Source organism: Aptenodytes patagonicus, chromosome 9 (assembly GCF_965638725.1).
Source record: "Aptenodytes patagonicus chromosome 9, bAptPat1.pri.cur, whole genome shotgun sequence".
Classification (NCBI taxonomy): domain Eukaryota; kingdom Metazoa; phylum Chordata; class Aves; order Sphenisciformes; family Spheniscidae; genus Aptenodytes; species Aptenodytes patagonicus.
Window position 1 is genome coordinate 18,199,238 of NC_134957.1, and position 21,285 is coordinate 18,220,522.

Sequence of the window (21,285 nt, forward strand, 5' to 3'; positions counted from 1 at the left end):
TAAACATCTATGAACTTATTCTTGTTTGAACTGGAGTTCTAAGAAAAACGTCTTCTTTTGATTTTCAAATTACCATTGATAGAATTCTTCACAACCTTGATTAAATTGTTGCAAGATCTAATAACTTCTGCTGTTAAAACTGTGAATCCTATTTTTAGCCTGAATGTATCTGGCATCCATATCTAACCACTGAGCCTTTGTTAAAGCTTTGTTTGCAGACTGAAGATACCATTATTAGAGTTACGTTCTCCACACTGGTCCTTATATACAGTTGTCCTCTTTCCCCTTCATCTTCTCGTTGGTAAACTAAGCAGACTAAGTTCCTAGGGCCTATACTTTCTCCAGTCTTCTAAGCATTCCTGTGTCTCTCCATACAATTTAGCGAAAGCCTTTTGAATTGTAATTTTTCCAGTACAGGTCTCACCAGTATCAAATAGAGAAATAATATTTCCTCCTAATCAGTACTTCCCTATTTATATATTCAAAGATCTCATTAATCCATTTGGCCTCAGCATCACACTGTGATGGTTATCTACCAGGATCAGCCAGATTTTTTACAGTCAGTGCTTCCATGTTGTCTTTTATCTTGTAAATATGGCTTGACTGTATATGTAGGACTTGACTTCTGTTTGTGTTGTATTTTTTGTGTATCTTTGGATGTCCTAGGATGTGACCTAGCATGCTCAGATAAGTAATCTATTTACACTATATATCAGCAATTTATTTCCACTTAACTTTTAATCACCATTACAGTATGTTCATTTTTTATTAGGTCTTAGCTGTCCAAAGATGTGGTCCTCATCCCTGAAGATACTCACTGAAGATACTTGCTAAGGAGTCACAGTTTTCAGAGTTAACAATTAAGGGACAAGCCTTATAACATAATTGATTTAAAGTGTGCAACATTTACTTGATATTTTCTTGATCAAGAAGCAGGATTGTATGTATTGTAGAGATGCTGTGGCCCAAAGAATGGTCTTTCTGCTCAGTTTCTCACAAGTTTTCTTCCTTGTTTTCTAAAGCCAGCATAGGGAAGTGTGTATTTGTGTCCTGTGCTGCACCCTCTGACTGGTAGTTCCAGCTGTGTGGAAAAAAAATAGTCTCTGAATATAATTACTTGCTTTCTGCTAGCGTGAAATTATAAGAAAATAGAGGAAGGTGTATTTGTAAGGTTCATCACCGGTCATTAGTGCCTACTCAGCCCTGGATCTCAAATATTTGGGCTAAAGAAATAACCTCACTACTTGCTCTGTTACTGTCACTCTTGATTAGCTATCACAGGAAGGGAGAAGAGAAACCACGAGGAAACTGCCCTAATATTCACAGAAAGTTTCATTATCTATATTAAATATATCATGTTAAATCTATCTTAAAAAGCTAGCAGTGTCAGTTTTTTCAGACGTAGTATCTCTCAGCTGGTTCTCCTGTTTCAGGAAGAACCTCAAACCACCTGTGCTCTATAGAAAAGTCCTTCAGTACCTCTAAATGCCGAACTCTGAAATCAGTAAATGATCAGCCAAGGCTCAGGGCTGAATGCATATTTTCAACTGAACTTAAAAACTTTTTCATGTATAATATTAAGTTATCTATGCTTTCTGATGGTTTTCTTTCATTTCAAAAAACAATTCATGATGTGTAGTGATCACTCATAGTGTGCAGCTCATTGGTCCACCGTGTAACAAAGACTGAAGAAAAGATTTTGTCTTTATTTTAGTTACTAGAGTTTAGCACTTTGACTGTAATCCATAATAGCTCTCTTGACACATCATCTATTCTTCCCTTTAATGTTAACTTGCTTCCAAGCTGTTCTCCTGTAAAGGTTGCTTGCTGGCAACTTGCATGTAGACTTTTACATGTAGACTTGTCATGTAGACTTTTCATGTAGACTTTTAAACTTGTGGCTGAAAGTCATTCCTACGCAAATAGCTGATATCAAGGATTCAGGTCTTTGCTAATTTTTCATTAGCACTGTGCAAACGTCATAACACTATTCTGGATAATCTGATGAGGAACTCATTGGCTATAGGCCAAAAAATTGAGAAATAAAACTTTTCTGGTGTATTTATCAATCTTAAATGTTTTCTGACCATAAATGTTCTTGTCTATGAACATTTTGTGAGGTCAGTTGCTAGAATAGAAGGTCAGCTGGGACGAGAACATAGTGTGGAAACAGAGTCAAAGTAGGATGTAGAAGATGAGGTTTCCCCATTGCACTGGTCCTTCACAGAGTCCTGTTAAGTCTCTTCTGTTGCTTGGTTGGCTTTACAAGCCCCGCTTGGCACAAAACAGTTAAATAACCTTTGTGTTCAACAGAGATTTATATATTGGGGGCTGGGAGCGGGCTTTTTTATGGCAGCATGTGATTTAGGGATTATTAAGGCAACAGTGGCAGAGACTCTTAAATCATAGCAGAGCTTTGTGTTAAATTACATAGCGCTGAGTTCTGTGCTTCTGGGTGGTTTTTCTTAATTGTGCTTGTTAAATGGACTTTAGAGTTACACGTCTGGCACAGTGATTTATGGGTATAGATCTGGCTTCTGCTCATAAATAAGAACCCTTGCATCCTCCCTACAGCTGCCTGGCCCACTAAATACCTGTAAAGGTATACCGTCCCAGTGAGTCATTTAGCTCGTTCCCTGAAGGCCATTACCAGATGTTCTCTCAGTCTGTCTGTTTTAGGGGTTTTGTCTGATCTGTTGCCCTAGTATCACTCTGATTATCCACTAAATTAAATCTACATGAGGAGGTCCGTCGCAGGTGTTCTGGTCAGTCTTTCAGGTGTTCTGCCTCAGGCCAAACCCTAACTGCAGTCAACGAAGTCTGTACCAAATTGGATTTGAACCTTGTCTTCTGCCTGTTTTTTGCATGCTCACGTGGCTCCATTCAAAGTTCGCCTTCTCCTTTAGTATGTTACTGCAGTTAAAGTCTTCAGTGGTTTCTTTTATTCGCTGTGCGAAATGAATCTTCCCTGCCCTGTGATTTTTCTTAAATACTCAGAACTCCAACAGAAGTTTGATACCAGTATTTTAACAGGAATATGTGCTCAGTAGGACATTTGGTGGAACCACTATACATGTTTTTAATTAAATATTCTACAGATGCAAGTTTTATAAGCAACATTTGCCTAGTAAATTTTATATTTTTACCAGTACAGGAGGAGAATTACGTGTCTAGTTGTCCCTTCCTAAGCCTCTGTTTCTCAGATGTTAAACAAACTAAGCAAAGAAGCTGCTGCTACCTGTTACAATTTTTTTGTTTGTTTGTTTTAGAAGAACATTTCTTGTCTCTGAGGTGTTTAGATGCTCTAGTATTTTACCGCTCCTGACCACACATGCACACATTCATAGCGGACCTCTTTGAAGTGCTGTTGTTCCCAATTTAGATTTGAAGAAAAAAGACAACTTTAAGTTGCAGACCAATGCAGAGGTACTGGAGCTAGCTCCAAGGAAATTGCTAGATCTGCGTGGTACAGTATAGCAGCACAGGCTCAGGTGCCAGTAGAAGGACTGAAATGCTGCATGTTTCAGAGCCAGCTGGTTCAGCAGTAGTTCTAGGATTTCCGCAGCACATTGCTTCACCAAATATAAGCATGCTGAATACGATTTCTCTAAGGTTACACAGAAACAAATCCATGTCTCCTGTGATAACAGTAATCACGAGACCATCCTTTCTTCTGTTATTCATCTCCTGGGTGTGCAGATTTCTCTGCAGAACAGGAGGACTGAGAATTTCAGACTAAATGTTCTGAAAGCTTCACAAGCTTATAGCTGGCAAGGAAATGGAGATAGCCAATGCTATACAATATATCAGAGACAAGTGGAAGAAAAGATACCAGTTACCCAAAACGGCTGTAACCATTAGACTATACTGTTTCAAAAATGTATGATTATTATTGGTTTTGTGTCTACTTATAGTTTTTAAACAAGCTTTTCTTAGCTGCAGAATATGTAAGTTATTGACTCTTATTTTCAAAGATCCATATTCTTCAGTTCTAGTAAACGTCTTGAAATATTTCACTTCAATGAAAATTTGCATATAAATATTCAATGAGTTCTACTGACCAGAATAGATGTGCTCATTTATCCTTCAGGCAGACATTTTGGAGAGTCAGGAACATTTATGCTTACTTGGGGTTTGGTCCAGAAAGTACGTATCTCTGTCAGTATCAAGCTTTCCTGTTGCTCTGAGGCCCAGTATCCACTCAGCCCACCCTAATGTTGATGCAACTCCCTCCTTTCAATTCCCTCTCATGTTTCTGAACTTGCTTTCATGTCTCCCTTCCACAGTCCGTTTTTTTTCTCTTTGCTCACAGGCTGTGTTTTCTAGGCTTGTTTTAGCACCTCTTCTCTGAGAGGACTGGCCAAGGTCTGTAGGGAAGCTACTGCCAATAATCCAGGACCCAGAATTCCTAATTTCCTACTCAGTATATCAGACTATCGGTGGGACACTAAACAAACCGTTTATACCACATCACGATGGGTGTAATAATACTTAATAATGCCAGTATTGAATGATATATATTATCAATGAACACTGACATTTGCTCGGATCATGAACATGGAAGTACAAAATATTATCTGATAAAGGATTCAGCACAGCTGTAGCTAACAACAACTGGAGATTTGGGATGCTCGTTTACCTTGTTTTTATAGAAAGAGACCTGGAAATCCAAAAAAGAACTGTTAATAGCATATGTAATGCCAGAAAAAGATAGACTAAAAAGGGGCCAAGTCAGTTTTATCTCTGACCAAATGTGAAAAACAGCAGTGGATGGTAGATCTTTACAGAATACAACATAAATAAACCAAGTTATGGTCATTTCTGTATTCAGCTCCTATAGCAGCAATCATGATTTAGCTCCAGCATTTTTCCTGGATATCTCCATAAATACTGTTATCCTAGATAAAATTTGTTTAATCAGGATTAGTTCCATTACTAATGTGATTTCTGACCTCTGTATTCTATCTCACTTCATACAGCACAGCACTTTCAAGCGTATCAACGCCTAGGCTGGCAAAATTGCCCCCCAGGATGATCAGGTTTTGCAAGTAGGTTTCCTGAGTATGAACTATAACAGAGCAAATATCTTCCATGTTGTTGGAAAGACCTTACCTATTTGTGATCAATTCAGCTTTTACAAGAGCTCGCTAAATTCAGTATTTGCACAGTTAGCCTGAAATTGCTTAACTGTAATGAGCAATGAATATCAATTAGGTGATTATTAATGAAAACCTAACCTAGCCTAAGCACAATTAATTTCTGTTGAAATCTGACCCCTCAAAATGTAAGTAAATTGACGTGGTTCTGCTTTAATGGAAGGATTTTTTTTTTATTTAAATATTTTAACAAGCCACGTCAATTTTATAAAACAGGGTGCCCAATTGCAAAAGCTTCCTCTTTCATTTGCAGATGCATACATCTTGGAAAGTTAATACACCATATGTAATGAGAAATTTCTGCAAAGTGATTTAAAAGCATCGAGAACTATTTGTACTCAAAGGCCCCATCTTAAAAGATGTGAACCAACTGATCGTAATATCGCAGGTATACTCTGTAAGTCAAAAGGCCTGGTCCTGCAAGTTTCTAAAGAATTATGTCATCTGATCTCCTTACCAAGAGGGAGAGAGGAGGGGAGCCCTTCCCCTAGGAGACTACAAAGACTGCTGCCAAGACAGAAGGCCAAGAACAGAGGACCATCAGATTCAGTGCCTATGAAACTGAGATATTAGTGCTATAAATCCCTCTCAAGACGTGACGAGGATTGGAGCTGCTCTTCCTGTTGCTTAGCCTGATCTGTCTGCATGGTCCTCCAGAGTTCAAAATATGTGAAATACGTGACACGGAATAGGTTTGTTCATTTATCTCAACTGCCAGTGAATGAACTGTATTTCAGTAGGGCTGTTGTACCAAAATATCTGAGAAGACTTGGGGCTATTTCTTAGATCAGAACTGAATTTTAAAAGGTACTTGCCACACCAAGCTCAGCGAAAAGGTTTTCCCTGGAAAGTTTCATTTCCTATCAAGCCATTATAAGACAAGCACTTCTTGTGTCTTGTATCTGGTAATTCGCCAGTTCCAGCATTTCAGCTGAATATGGAAGACCTGATTCAAATCCCTTGAAAAGGGCTTGGTCCCACAGTCTGGATGAATATCCTAATCTCCCAGATCTGAAGTCTCTCTTGTTTAACTCTTCCAGGTCAGTGAGTAGTGGATAGAGCTCCTCCTCCAGAGGTGAGGCTGAGGATGCTGCTCCACCCCAGCAAACACAGCACGGTTTAGGACAGATTAGAACAGCAGCCAGGTAGTAACACCCTCTGGGCTCCCATATCCCCAGTGCCTTGTGCTAACCACTAGGCCATTGACTAACTACTAGCTAGTTGTAAATCTACCATCTTCATCTTCTTCCAACTTAAGATGATTTGTTGCATGCAAATTAAATTTGCGAACTGTGATGAGCAGCAGTGGCCAGCATTTCAGGAATGAACAGCTATTCAGTGGTACCTGTTTCAGCATGTTCATTCATTTTATGCTTGAATTTAACTGATCACTTTACTTTGAAAGGAGCTCTGAAAATCAATGCAATAAATAAATACCAGTATTAAGCTCTATACTTGTTTGTTACGAAATCCATTTTTTAAATGAAAATTTCAATACTCACACATACTACAAAGTAGGATCATTGTAAATTTTAACCCAACATTCACATACTGCAGGGTACACCCATAAAATTTGTAGAGGTTATTAGATGTTTTTACTTGCAGGTTTCTTTATTATTGATTTAAAAGCTGTTACCCAGAAGGCCTCCTAACATCAAGCTTTTTTTTTTACAGTGAGGAAAGCCAGTCAGGACTCTTAAGTCTTCAGACACTGGTAATATGCATAATTTTATGTGCAGCCTTTTAATAATACAGCAAAAGGATATGCAAATATGCCAATTTCATTTACAGAGTTGAAATCTGCTTCAATAAGATAAGAAGAGATAAACTATATGTATTCATTTGCATCAAAAGCCCATTGACAGCCAGCTTTTAAGAATAGCTCTGGTGCTTTCTTTGTCCTAAAGTACAAGTTGGATTTTTTATTTTCTAATAGAAAAACAACATACAAGTGAAAATGGGCTATTATATACTGGATACTTCCCATACCTGCAGGCAGCCTGCACTGCTGTCTAGCTAGACATCTATCATGCATCCTTTTCAAGAGCCTAGAGAAAATATTTTCACCACCGGTCATTATCAATGTAGTCCTTCTCCCACATATATCAGCCAGTTTGGAAGTAACAGTCAACGCTATAGACTGGGGATTATAACCCATATATTTAAAATAAGCAATTCAACTGAGTTTTCCTCATGAGATTGGTCCCAAGAAACAACTGAGGTGCAATTAATACTGAGGTGGGCTACCACAATATAGTGAGATGGTCCTTCAAAAATCTTTGACTCCTTCAAGATGATCCCCTCAAAAGTACGCACTTGTAAAGCAGAGATAGTATATAAATTTTAAGAAACTGTGACAAGGATGTCTGACACAAAATGGCCTACAAACAACTCTGATACATCCAAGTTAATTGACATCTACTGTTAGCATTCAAAAGGCTTTTAGCAGGAAAAAGAATAGAGTATCAGTCCTTTTCTTAGCATTTTGAGGTTGTTCTGGAACACTAAAGGTTTCTTTGCTGTAGGAAAATGATTCAGCCTATACATTACAGAGGAAAATTTGAAGTGCCTTAACTTTGCTGGTCTAGAGATTAACCAGCAAATGTGTAAGTGACTTTTAGCCAATTTTCTTGAATTGATCTAGTTATTCTCCAGAGCGTAAGTGTACCACTATTCTCATGAGTAACGATGCCAGCTTTGCAAGCTAGTTGTAACACTAGTTGTATCACTAGTTTGTTCAGCACGGTCCCAGGATCTCAGCACAGCAGTAACTCAGAGGGACGAGGGACAGTGACCAAATCTTCAGTGCCATTCCTGTGGGTGATGACTGTGAGTCCAGGGCCTCCACTCGGCTGAAGATCAAAGGACAGGCAGTGTTTCCTTAGTTTGTCAGCTCTGATACAACCAAAGGAAATGTGCATGTGTTATCTAAGACAGACAAATCTCTCTGGGCAATAAGAAGGCTTGATTTTGTCTTGCGCTTTTTTCTTATTACAAGAAAAGGAGAGTGTTGTTCATTAACCCTGATCTGTTGTTTTTGAAAGCAAAAAATTTTTCTACTGTTATAGAACTGCGAGAAACTGCCTGTACACTTTCATGCCAGAGGATTAACAGAAGCCAGGCCACCTATCCTTGCTGAGTTTTTGTTCCACGTTACTTTAGTTTCTTTAGATGTTACAATGGTACAAGTTGCTTAAAATAGGTAGCCAGTCATAGAATCCCTAATGTCGTTGGTATTTATCATCCAAACACACAGCTGGGCATTCACTGTGTGATACAAACGGCTCTGGCTGTGCTCTTTGCGGAAGGATCCTGAAAGTGACATTAGCTAGATATTTCCCTGTTAAAGTAAGAGAAACTGGGGGGGGGGGGGCAAAAAAGCAGTAGATTTCAATGCTTTTGTGGGTACTGTCATTTTCATTCTTTAAAAAAGGCATACCAAGGACAAGAGTGACTGGAAAATTTAAGGGGAAGCCATGAAGTTTAGCAGGTTCTGGCTAGGTTTACTGCTGAAGCTGCATAAAATATTTAAAAGTACTGTAAGAGGCCTAGAGTAAAGTACCTCTAATAGTGCTGTTTAAATCTGAGTTTATGGAGAATTAACACCTGGCAAAACTGTTAAAAAAAGAGGGAAGATTAATAACTTCTGGGTCTTGACAAATGGCAAATAGAAACATGAGATTTTTCCTTGACCTAGTTCTGATTGAAACCTTTAATTCCCATCCCACTAAAGCTAGGCAGTAGAACAACAGGAGCATTGAGAACAAAGATCTAAGTGAAAAATGACAGTGAGTTACCTGGTCTTGATCCTGTAGTTAATGTAAACCGAGGAAGATGTTCAAATTAGTGCCTCAACTTTCGGTATTCAGCTTGAGACAAAATCGAGCATATAAGATAGTATTTTCTGAAGCTCCTGACTGGCTGAGATTCACAGCGGATTATTTCATTAACTAACTTCCTTTCTCATAGCAAGGATCTTGACTTTGAAGCCTTCAAAATTCAAGTATGCTCTGAATAATGGGAGAACTCTGACACATGTTGCTGTAGCAGTTAAAATTACTGTTGTTTTTTGTCTGCCATCACTACAAATTACCACTTCCTTAGAAAAATACAGAGGGAGCATCTGCCACGGCCTTGGCCTTGCCAGTGCCTAACCAAGTGTCTTAGATTAACCTTAACACAAATGGAAATGGACCAAGTTGGCCAGATCTGAGCTGGAGCCATTGAAACACGTGTCATCGGCTGACTACTATAAGGGTATTATCTGTCAGCAAAATACCACGAGTGGACTGCTGGGGAAAATACTTTCTTAAACTGATTCAAAAAAATTATCCAGAGCTCATGTCATTGCCTGTTTTTAATACTTAATATTTGTCCCAGGGTTACCTAACCCTAAATGTTTGATTATCACGTTAGCATCTCAGTCTGTAGAAAGCAGCAATCTTCCCCAGACTCCATCAAACAAAAAGGCTTCTGGGAAAACTCCTTGACAGATCAGCATGTGGTTTTTCTTTCCACTCTTCTACCTCCCTATATTGGCAATACACACAAGATCCTCCAACTGATTTCACAGAGGGATAGTATTCACATAAATATGCCTGCTATTCTATATATATGAATGTCCTACTATATGCACATTTTAAAGGAATATTGCCTGTAGCTGTTACCTAAGAATTGAAAATGCACCAATTTGGGCTATATTTAAGCAATAATGACTGACGGAGAGGCTGTTTCTTTTCAGCTAAGTGTGCCAAGACTTATCTGGTAATTAACTGCTGGGAAAGTCCTCCCTGTCAGTCATCACTGCTTAAATAAGTATTAGATGGGGGGGGGGAAGGCTTGTCATTAATCACTAGGAAATGTCAGACAGCTGCTGTTTTGGTGTCATGGAACATGCAAGTATTAAGAAAAGCCACCAACAGTTACCTTTTAAGGTATTATAATTATATGTTGGCCTGCAAGTTGTCTTAGATATGGCTCATTTATATATAGTATTTAGAGATCAGCATAATAACTGATAAGAAAATAGGACTACACCAACTTTGTAATTTTCAGTACAGTCACTGTTGCATTTGGTTGCTTTCACTATGCTTTCAAGTGAAAAAACAACAGCATTTGCTAGGGACAGGCATGTATCAACTTTCGGAGACTGGAAAGAACTGAAGTCATCAGCCACAGATACAGGCAGTAAGGAGCCTGTTCTGAGCAAGGAGCAGGATCATAGAATCATAGAATAGTTTGGGTTGGAAGGGACCTCTAAAGGTCATCTAGTCCAACCCCCCTGCCGTGGGCAGGGACATCTTCCACTAGATCAGGTTGCTCAGAGCCCCGTCCAACCTGACCCTTGAATGTGTCCAGGGATGGGGCATCCACCACCTCTCTGGGCAACCTGTGCCAGTGCTTCACCACCCTCAGTGTAAAAAATTTCTTCCTTATATCTAGTCTGAATCTTTTAGTTTAAAACCATTCTCCCTTGTCCTGTCGCAACAGGCCCTGCTAAAAAGTCTGCCACCATCTTTCTTATAAGTCCCCTTTAAGTATTGAAAGGCCGCAGTAAGGTCTCCCCAAAGCTTTCTCCTCTCCAGGCTGAACAACCCCAACTCTCTCAGCCTTTCTTCATAGGAGAGGTGTTCCATCCCCCCAATCGTTTTTGTGACCCTCCTCTGGACCCGCTCCCACAGGTCCATGTCTTTCTTATGCTGAGGGCTCCAGAGCTGGACGCAGTACTGCAGGTGGGGTCTCACCAGAGCAGAGTAGAGGGGCAGAATCCCCTCCCTCGACCTGCTGGCCATGCTGCTTTGGATGCAGCCCAGGATACGATTGGCCTTCTGGGCTGCAAGCGCCCATTGCTGGCTCATGTCCAGCTCTTCATCCCCCAGTACCCCCAAGTCCTTCTGGGCAGGGCTGCTCTCAATCCCTTCATCCCCCAGCCTGTATTGATACCGGGGGTTGCCCCGACCCAGGTGCAGGACCTTGCACTTGGCCTTGTTAAACCTCATGAGGTTCACACAGGCCCACTTCTCAAGCTTGTCCAGGTCCCCCTGGATGGCATCCCATGCCTCTGGCGTGTCGACCGCACCACTCAGCTTGGTGTCACCTGCAAACTTGCTGAGGGTGCACTCGATCCCACTGTCTATGTCATTGATGAAGATACTAAACAGTACCGGTCCCAATATGGACCCCTGCAGGACTTGTCACCGATCTCCATCTCAACATTGAGCCGTTGACCACTACCCTCTGGATGCGACCATCTGGCCCATTCCTCATCCACTGAACAGTCCACCCATCAAATCCGTATCTCTCCAATTTAGAGAGAACGATGTTGTGGGGGACCGCATCAAAGGCCTTACAGAGGTCCAGATAGACGACATCCATACCTCTTCCCTTGTCCACTGATGTAGTCACTGCATCATAGAAGGCCACTAGGTTGGTCAGGCAGGACTTGCCCTTGGTGAAGCCATGCTGGCTGTCTCCAATCGCCTCCCTGTCCTCCATGTGCCTTAGCATACAGAAGTTCACTGCTGTGTCAAGGCAGGGCTCTTAGTTTCTGCCTGGCACATATTAGAGAATTGTGTGCAGGTTCTAATGCTTTCACAGTAGGAACCAATTGTCACGCAAAGGCTTTTTTCCATCTTACCAAGATGGTGATTCATGCTACTTTCCCCTTTCTAGCAGCAATATTCAGTACCAAGAACCTTCAAAGCAATATATTCCAGGATGAACAATCAGCTAGTATAGTTTACCATGGATGTTATAAATATTACTAGCTTTACATGCTGGTGCACATATGGACTGAAATCCTAACCTCATTGAAATGGGTGGGAGCTTTGCCAGTCACTACATTGTGATCAAGATTTCATGCACTGTATTTTAAAATGTAAAATATCACCGTATGTGATGGATGCAGAACCCCGCCTACCTGCTGTACCTTTGGCAGGTATTCTATATAACAATGTTAAGATAATTTCTACATGACTTTTTTTCTTGAAGTCATGTAATTTCAATGGAGTAATGTGTATTGATGATACCCAGATGAGAGCAGCTGCTTCTAGTGTGTATATATATATATATACACACTATAAATATATCTGGTTTAAATCCTAAGATTTCAGAACAAGAGATCCAATAAGGCTTATCAGAGAATATAATAGCATAGCAGGCTGCCCTGGGGCAAATAAGAACTAATGAAGCCACAGTATTGATATTTTAGCCCAGACACAAAGCAGACTTCATAATTTGATGCAGACATATTCCCCTCTGCAACAGGGTTGACGAGCTTGCCTATTATACAGCATTTGTACATAGGATGTTACACAGCTCCCTCCTGAGCAAATCAGCCAGGTTGTGTGCACACTGTGTAAGACCCACAGACAAGATTGTACCCTGGCTGGAAGAACCGCCTTAGCACGGAGACAGGAACGGGAGAATATTTAGTAGAAAGACAGCCTGTGTCAGGTAAAGGAGAAGATGGGATCAGTGATTCAGAACTTTGTTTTCCAATGCTAAAGACTGATCCTAAGTCAAGTAGAACAAAAGAGTACATTTGTTTATGGTACACATGAATTGGAAGGCATACTTTTTTTCTGGTAACCACAAATTGTAATTTAGGGTTAACAGGAAGAGAGAGAAAGGGGCATTTTCATTGAGAAAGTTCATATATTAGTCAATATTTGTTGCAAATGTGTAATTTTTTGAATAACTTTAGATCTTTTCAGACTTATGTATGTTAATGTTACAATTCATTGCAGAAATGCTTCACTCTAATTCTAGGGCTGTCCTGGATTAGGATTCAGCTGGGTGAGCTATCAGCTCTATCCTGTCACCTACTCTCTCCGTGATTTTGGGCCAGTCCGTTTTTCAGTCCCAGCTTTTCACCTGTAAAATGGGAATAGCAGTGATTGTACCTTTGCTTGTCTCAGCTCTTCATCTCTCTCGCATATGCACAGACTTCTGACTTTTTTTAAAACCTGATATATATATATTATAAACAGTAAGATATGAGCCTTGGTACCTTCTTTGGAAGAAGTATTTGTTTTCTTTCTGGATGTACTGTTGATCCATTTTCCTAGATCTCATATGACCATACTGCTATTACATAAATGTTAAACAATGATGTTGATAATTGTATAGAGTCAGTGTGCAAATGAGTCTTTAATAAAGATGTCCAAAAAAGGAAAGTTGTTTTCTGAGGGAAAGTTAAAAATGAAACAAATACAATAAGCCAGGCTTATGTTTCAGCACTGCAGAAAAATCAGTGTCTAAAATGAACTTATGTATATAAGTTATGCATTTCTCTGGTGTCTGGTTTACCTGTTTATCACCTTGCCTTGAAAACTTCTTCTAGTTATTTTCAATTTTGTTAGGTTCTAATTTGAATTAGGACTTAATTTGAAATTATATCAGCTGTTTCTCCATGCCACAGTTGTATAGTCTTGGTTTTTCTCATTAAAAAAACTCTTATTTTTTCTACTGTGTTAGGAGTAGATTATGGATGGTTGTTCTGGATTGTCCAAAAGAAGTAAAGAAAAGGATATGCTACAGTTATTTGTAAACTTCTGATTTTAGAGCTCTTTACTAAAAGGAAATTGGAATTGAAATGGCTGGTTCAAAGCAGAATGGTTAAATGAAAAAGATCTGTGTTCAGTTTCAGTTATCCTCAAGATATAATCACATCATTTATCATTTTATCAATACTATAAGCATTGCTAAAATAAGAGGTACCAGAGAAAGGACCGCTGTAATTTTTTTGGTTACTTTTTCATTGGCTTTGTTACAAAAACCTTTAAGGTACTAAGAGTATTTCTGTTTGGGGTTTTTTGTCATTTACAAAAGCCCTTCAGAGACTAAGAGAAATTTTGGTTGTTTTTTATCAGGAAAGTGCTTAGAACTCAGTTTAGGAAGGAGCTGGTTTCTTCTAAAGCCGAGCAAGACCAAAGTCCTGCTGGTGGTCACCAGAAAGCACTCTGATGGACCTGCAGCCTCTGTGGGTGGAAGGCGCAGAGCCACACCGGGCAGTTCGGCTGGGAGCTCAGGAGTGTATTTGCTTAGTTGCTAGTGCTGCTGTCTCGCACTCCAGCTTCTGTTGGTGACATTCTCTATTACCTCCACTTCTGCACCTGACGGCCCATAACATGAAAGCGCTGCTTCCTTTGTGGGTTCAACAAGGGAGTAAATTAGAGAGGCAGCCATCAGCCCAACTCTAGTCCACAATGCAGTACCTCTAACAGCAGAAGACTGTATGTATATATTTTGCCTCTTATTATTTCTGAAGCAGCTTCAAATTGCCTGAGAATGTCACAATAAGCAAATGAAAGACAAATGAACTCAATTAAAGATAAAGGGGGAAGGAGGAGCTGGATTTTCGAAACTGCTTATATGATTTAGAACCGTAACTCCTGTCATAACTCCCAATTCACTGGGAATTGACTGTCTAAATCTTTCAAGCTCTTTTGAAACTACCACCCAATAATTTTTCCCTGGGCAGATATCACTAGCTCTTGCTTTCCCCCAATGAGATAAGTGTATCATAAATAATATCCAGCAAAATAACTCCGTAATATGCACTTTTTATACACTTTTTATACACTTTCACAAGGGTAAAAACTGTCTGTATAAAAAGTTAAAATGGTTTAGTTCTGCCATGGATTAATACATATTTAAACTGTAAAATACTGATTCCTTTGCCAAATCTCATCTAGGGTAGCACTTTCCAAGTCTGTCTTCCATTTCACTTTGGTTTAAAGGATCAAAGAAGTTCCGTTACCCAATAAGCCAAATAAATCAGGGAGACTAAAATCTCAGATTCAAAATGAAGTGTATCTAAGGGCTAAAAAAAATTTAGTCTGATAGAGGTAGGTAAATACTGTAGAAATGCATTCACCTCACTGAAATGAAATCCATGCCCCACCTCTATGGCCTACAGAGTTTATTTTTCAGTGCACATGAACAAGAGGCTGCTTTAGTTCCAAGCCAAGATGAATTTGATTGAATGTTTTGAGAAGTGTCAGCACTCGTGTTTGTGCAACCCACACTGAGTATGTGGGTGCTCTCCCCTCCTGCGGTGCACAGCTGCACCCAGTAGTGCTTTACTTCAGGCAAGGCTGCAGCACGATATGCAGTTCTCAATCAGACCTACTCCCTTTGCAGGTGTATGGAATATATAGTATTAGATATATCACTTTCTGTTGGAAGATTTTTCCTGTTCTTTGGTTTGACAATTTTAAATTATTGAGTGTAAAAAAAAAGTTAACACACACACACCCCGCAACCAAAACCAAACTGTAGAGAACGTGCTCCAGGATGATGGGGTTTTGGGACCTGCCCACTAAAATAGTAAGAATGTATCTCAGAGAAGCATAAGAGGAAAGGAAAATGAGTTGGTTTGCTAATGTAAACATATTTGTAGCCATTTCATTGAGAAACACTACTAATTCCACGCTTTGGAGAGGATATTTAGCATGAAGTTCATCTCACTTGACTTTATCCATCCAGAAACTAGATGTCCAGTCTAAACTCACCTAGGCTTCCGTATGGCCAAGAGGTATCAAAAAGTCATTCATTCCATCTTTTTTTGACTCTTAATTTAGGGGAATATGGATTGCCTTCTGCTGGTACCTATCTTCTGGCAATGTATAGAGCAGAGCATCAGATAATTTAGCTTTGACCAATCCCGATCTTTTAGATGTTTAACACTAGGCGAGATGAATTCTAGCTTTAAAATTTGCTCTGATATGTGGCCTACAGGCTGGGAATTGCTTCCTGTCATTCTCACTGTTTCACACATTCCATAGGGGCTACTTGTGATATTAAAGTCTCCAAAGAATCCGTGTCTGTAGCTCCTCCATACTACTTAGACAGTTCCCTCACCTCTCTGAACACCACCTGTGCCTGTCCCATCCAGGCAGCCCTAGGTCTGAGCTGGACTTTCCCACAGGTTTTTTTTTTTGTGCTCACAAGAGCTGCCACGTGCAGAGCACAGAACGGTTCAGAAGCAGCAGACAAGATAAACACACATTTGGCAATGTGCATTGGTGACTGTGGCCTTCCTGGTCCCTTCAGATGTGTTGGTCACATCAGATCACATCATATCCAATTTTACTCATTATCTTTATGAAGAACAATTCTCCTCACAAGCTAGGGAGGAAGGAGAAAACTCAAAAACTTTTTGAATAGTCTGACGCTATCTGGTCCAACATTCTGCATGCACACGTTGAAGAGTTTCCATATCCTAGACAACCTGCAGACTAGCATACAGTGTAGCACCTTAGGAAAGGCAATTGGAATAAAGCATATTCTTAAAGAAGTATCTAATCTTGTTTTGAAGGCTCCAGAGGTAGTGAGTCTACCACTTGTTCCAGTATTTAATCACCCCTGTAATAAGAGAGGGGGCCGGGGGGTGGTGGTGTCCTAGTCCCATGGCTTCCCTTCACTTTTTTAAGTGGTTTTAGCATTTCTGTATCTTTTCTCAAACGTAGATGCCAGGCTCTAATACTGTTCTTGCCATTGCTGTCAAGAAGGGTAAGATAGGTTGATAATCCTTCCTCCTTTTATTCATCCAAGGATCATATTAGATGGTACCGCTACAGAACTGCAATGAGAGCTCATGTGAAGTAACTCAAGAGCTTCTCTGCATCAGGTGGACAGAGACGATGTTCCTAATCCTCAGGTATCACTTTCATCCATGTTCTGGATAGATTGCTGCATATTTGTATAAAATTAAAAATACGGTGTTGGCTTGTGATCATTTTATCAGGTGACTCAGATCACACTGTAACAGCAGCCTCTCCTTACTGTCAACTTTAGTGTTAATAAAATACTGGAGTTCGTTGGAACACAAACCAGTCCTTAAGTGTTACCAATAGAAGCAAGAAAGTTGATATCCCCTCAGTAACAACTATGTGATTTGTCAGTGGGCCAGTAATTCATCTAAGCTGTCCTGTTTTAAGTTGCTGTTATAAGCATTTTAAAATCAAAATTTGATGTGGTACTAAGTCAGATGCCTTGAAGAATTCAGTACCCCACCTCAAGAGAGTTGCCATTATCAACCAGGCACACAGTCCTGACAAAATAACAAGATCTGCCTTCTAGGAATGCCGACTGGCATTCATTACATTTTTAGGTTCGGATGCTTTGCTGACACAGTCCTGAATGAACTGTTTATTATTTCAGCCAGTATTGATATCAGACTAACCAATCTGTTATTCTCTACATCATCCTTCTAATATGTTGGGATCATGTTGGCAATCACCAGCTGTTTGATATTTTCTCAGATTGCCAAAGTGTGTTAAAATTAGTATTACTGGTTGAGAGAGAGCTCATTCACTTTAAGACTCCTGGGGTGGAGCTGTCTGTGTATGTTGGTCTGAAAACATTTCTGGTTTGAAGATTTAACAGATGTGGTTTCACATTTTGGTTTGTTTCATTTGATAAACTTTTCTCCATGTTTCTGCTTTTTAAGCATATTGTGTGAGGTATTGCTGTCTTACTTGATGCTAGAGGATATATTTTGAGTCCTTCCTTAAGAAATCCTGTAATCCTGCACATTGTTTGCCTTTCTTGTTGGAGTAATTCCATTTAAGTGAAATGGGAGCATAAATATGAGCAGCATTTGATCAAGACTTCAGGTTGCATTTCCAGAACAAATAGTACCCAGTTAGAAAAGTTGGATGTGGTTTATCTGTGAGCTACCTCCAATTTATAGATGCATATACACAGGGCTTTGATCTGATATCGTACTACTACAGATGGGTTATACTATTCATTTTAGCATCTGGTCTTCCTTAGATCTGAATATATTTGAGCAAGGCCAAGTTTTAATTTGTACCAACAACAAAGACCTTACTGGCTCTCTGTTCCTACCTGCTCAGCAGGAAAAATAATATATGAGTGTATATATATATATATATATATATGTACTTCAGCGACTAAAGCAACAAAGAAGAGAGGGAGACAGAAGCATTGGCCAAAATAAATTGTGGAATTCTGGGGATGATTAGAAATTTTAGAAAGAGAAATGGAAAATGAATCAAAATTCCATCCCATATCAGGACATATTTGCAGAACAAATAGCCTGACGACTCTGGCCATAAGGCAAAGCAGGTGTTTTGAGGAAGCAGGAATGATCTCATGTTCTCGGAGTGGATGCAGATTTCTTGTGTGTCATCCTTATTGCTCCTCAGCCTTAGCACAAGGTAATATTTTAAGGGAGGAAGTAGAGAGATCAGAAATAAGAGCATTCCAGCTTGAACGTAACAGTTGCCAAATGATATTGTAAGATTTACCTGTGTACGATAATAAACCAAACAGGTCCACTCAATCAAGAGAAAAGAATATTAGAAAGGTTGATATATTGTTGTTATTACAAAATACAGAGTGAAAATACATCTGAAAGTAATTTTTTCCCATTTCATTATAGTTTACAATATGCACACTCAATACTGGCCATTAGTTCTGTAAACTATGATATAATGGCTTCCTACCTAATCCTAAGCAGTGCCATTATAAGCAATTTTAGCATATTTTATTGGGTCAGTGAAAATTTTATTCTCTGAAAGATTGTAAGAGAATGAATTGCTTTATGAAAAATACAGCATAGTACCATGTGCAGTTTGGAGGACTAATCCACTGCCAGTGAGATTCCCTGACTTTAATAAAGCATCTGAGTTCAGAAGCCAAGTGCTTCTCCTCTGTGTGTGGGTGGCTCTCTCGTATGCAGTAGCCAGGGAACGCCATCTCTGGTAACGCTGTCAGACCTGTTGCTGAAGTTCATGGGCTCTAGGAGTCTTAAGACAGATAGGTTCTTCTGCAACTGAGTATTTTTCAAGCAGGTTAACTTGGTAGCTACTGCTAGGTAAACTGCTATTCACTGGCAGGTGTTTCCCTGTCTGGTACCTCCATCAGAGGAAGGAGGAAAGCAAGTGCTAAGGAGAGCTTAAGTCCTTTCCATTTGAAGTCTCAAGATGTGGATTTTTTTTATCTTCCCAGGTGTAAATCCTACATTACAAGAAGGGAGATGAGGGTGTTAATGGCAGATTGAGGACCTGTGGTGTGAGTGTGCTGCTCTGAAATCTGTGCAAGGCTTCTCTGAGCACAGGATCTTGTGGTGTGGCAAACCTGAAGGTACAGCATAGTGTTGGGTCTTCTCTACTCCATGCTACACTAGTTGGAGTGGAAACAGGCTGGGGCAAGACTGGTGTGTGAGCCTATAAAGCAGTAGTCAGATATGTAAGCTGATGTATCTCAGGGTGTTATAAATGACAGGCTTGATTGTGGCAACTCGTATACAATGATTTTCAGGCTTTTGCAGTATGGAGGCCTGTCCTGGTTTCGGCAGGGATAGAGTTAATTTTCTTCCTAGTAGCTGGTACAGTGCTGTGTTTGGGATTTAGCATGAGAACAATGTTGATAACACACCCATGTTTTAGTTGTTGCTGAGCAGTGCTTGCACTAGTCAAGGACTTTTCAGCTTCCCATGCTCTACCGACTGAGCAGGCTGGGGGTGCACAAGAAGCTGGGAGGGGGCACAGCCAGGACAGCTGACCCCAACTGGCCAAAGGGACATTCCATACCATGGGACGTCATGCTCAGTACATAAACTGGGGGGAGTTGGCCAGGGGGGTGACGGCTGCTCAGGAACTGGCTGGGCATCGGTCAGCGGGTGTTGAGCAATTGCATTGTGCATCACTTATTTTGTATATTCTTTTATCATTATTATTATATTCCCTTCCTTTTCTGTCCTATTAAACTGTCTTTATCTCAACCCATGAATTTTACTCTTTTTCTTTTCCTGATTCTCTCCCCATCCCACTGCGGGGGGAGGTGGGAGTGAGTGAACGGCTGTGTGGTGTTTAGCTGCCTGCCGGGTTAAACCACAACAAGGCCATAAACACTTTCCAGGGAAGCAGAGATTTGTGTGAGGTGAAGTTAAGCCTTTTTTTTTCCTTACTTACCTTTCTTGGATCCCTTATAGACCACTACCATCTGGGGCTCACAAACTGTAGGCTGAAAACCACTGCTGTAAACACACACACAAATCAAGCAGTGGCACTGATGTTCTTTGTAGGCTGCCGTTCACTTCACATTTGTTTTGTCTCTCTGGACTGCAAGCTTTTAAAGACAGGAACTGCCATTTTCTGTGTATAATGCTCAACACAGCAAGGATTTGATTTCAGGTGACAATACTGGAACCCCAACAATGAATAACAATAATGAATGAACACAGTGATTGTCATCTGGTGTCAGGAAGGATTCCTCCACGGAAACCCAGCAAGTCAGAGACCGGATTACAATGAGGCAGAGAAGGAGGTGAAAGAAGCTTTCCCTCCCACTACTGACTCAGTCATTTACTTATTTTTGCAACTGTTTTATTGGTACAGTAGGGCAAAGATGTTGGGTGTAATGTGCATTCTTCCTATAGCTATTGTACTTGTGAAAGAGTGCAGTGTAAAATGTTGCAACCATGCCTGCTCTCTTACATGTGGCTGTCTAAATACTGACACAAATATTGTACCCATGCTGTTCATTCCAGAAATCTGACATTTCTCAAGATGAGGCCAAATGTGTTTACAGATAGATTTCTGAGTTTGTTCAAGCTGAAAGGTACTTCTCATCTTTTGAAATGTCAGACTGCTGCTCCAAGAAAAATGAGTACAAGAGATAGGGCTGTGGTTGCACAGCTCCATTTTTAAATGAGCAATATCTGATTGAAGATCCCAGCATTCATACAGCTCAGTGTTTTGCTGTGATATATTGGCTGCACTGGCAGAGTGTAGTTACTTGAGCCCACTGATTATTTGCCTCAATTGAATGCCCACAGCAGTCCCAAAATTCTAGTATCCTTTAAAACCCTTGTATCTGTTTCAACATCTGTAATATCACCTGAGGGGCTGTACTTTTTAAATGAGTGATTTAATAAGCTAGAGGGCAAGGTTTGCTATAGAGCTGCTCTGTATGTAGGTAAAAGAGAGGCACAAGGAGAGCACAATGTAGCTAAGAGTCTCACTGTGAATCTGCAGTCAGCATGCTACCTGTGCGTTACAAGAGCAGATTGGGAACAGCAGTACTGAGAATGTAAGAAAAATTATGATCTAATGTCTCCTGCTTCAACTCCCAGTACCTATAGCTTTCATAC